Genomic DNA, 1,629 nt, shown 5'->3' on the forward strand with positions numbered 1-1,629 from the left:
ATTTGACTTGTAATTGTGCCAAAATAAACAGCAGGTCTCACAGATAGTTGATGTGGATTAAGCTACAACTTAGTTTGATTGTTTATGTCACATTTGGTTTAATTGCATATCATACTCAGACCCTCATACCTCCTTTAAAAAGACACATTTTTACCATGGGTGACATCACACATGGTAAAATGTAGGGTTAGGATTAACAGGACAGCTGGGCCAAGGGAAGACTGAGGGAAGACTGAGGGAAGAAAAACCTCATTCATTATATTATAATAGTGATTTTATAATGATAGAACGCCGGTTCAGTATGTGTGAAGTATTCCTTTAAAAGATGTTTCAAAACTGCTTTATCGATGTTTTAAATGGATGTTAGGGAATACTATTTGCTCCGAGGAACTTTTAAATATTTCTGAAACAGTCTCATTTTTCCTCTGATGATCATAAATTACATGTAACAGCAAAACGAGACCATCAGTGCAGAGAATGCTATTTTTATATAGTTTTTTCTTACTGCCTTTGTCATGGGTATACGCTCACCCAGGAACAACAGCTGGCGTAGTAAAAACACTACCGCTTTTAGTCCAAAGGGGGGCGCTAGAATTAACACACTGAAAGTTCCTCAGAGCAGCTTTAATTTAAGTTTGGTCTGTTAGAGAGATTTCGCAGCGGGGAGAGAACAGAGTCTTGTGTGACTGATAAATAGTTCTGTGCTGCTGTCAACACCAGGGATTTATTATAATTAATGAACAAAGAAAAAATATAATGTTGAAATATACATGCGTCAGAGTTGGAGGCTGTGACTTACACACACACTCTCTCACACACACACACATGATCGCAAGCACGCACACTCACTCATACACACACACACACACACATTGTCTCTCTCTCACTCACACACACACTCACTAACTCACTCACTCACTTACTCACTCACTCATACACACACATAAACATTGTCTCTCTCACACACACACACACACATAAACATCGTCCCTCTCACACACACACTCAAATTCACTCACTCACACACACACACACACTCACACACACACACACACAGCAGCTCTCACAGGGAGGAAGCCTCATAAAAACTGGAAACCGCAACCAGATTTTTTCAATGAAGATTTTGAAGAAGTTTTTTTTTTTTTTCTTTTCTGGGACAAAGAGCAGAGTTGTGTGTGTGTGTGTGTGTGTGTGTGTGTGCACGTGTGTGTTTGTTTGTGTGTGTGTGTGTGTGTGTGTGTGTGTGTGTGTGTAAAAAAAAAACTCTTACGTCACTGATGATGATGATGAGAAAGGTTTCCGGGAACTCCTCGTCTCCACAGCAGAGCACTAAACACACTTTGATTTTCATTTCACTTTTAAAGGTGTTACGAGGAACTTTTAAATATTTCTGAAACTATGGTTACGTTCCGAATCGCATACTCTTTCTTTTTTCTATTCTACATACTACATCCAACGATAAAAAGTATCTAGTTAGGATGCAGTAGGCATACTATTGGGACATACTTTTACTCTCTTATTTCATCATAACATTGCGCCTTGATCTTGCCTCTTGCTTTTATATCCGTCGCATCCCCGTTTGTTTTCACATGGAGGCTTCGTCGATGTGACGTCACTTCACGTGCGCAC

This window comes from Ammodytes marinus (assembly GCF_949987685.1).
Source record: "Ammodytes marinus genome assembly, chromosome: 18".
Lineage (NCBI taxonomy): Eukaryota > Metazoa > Chordata > Actinopteri > Uranoscopiformes > Ammodytidae > Ammodytes > Ammodytes marinus.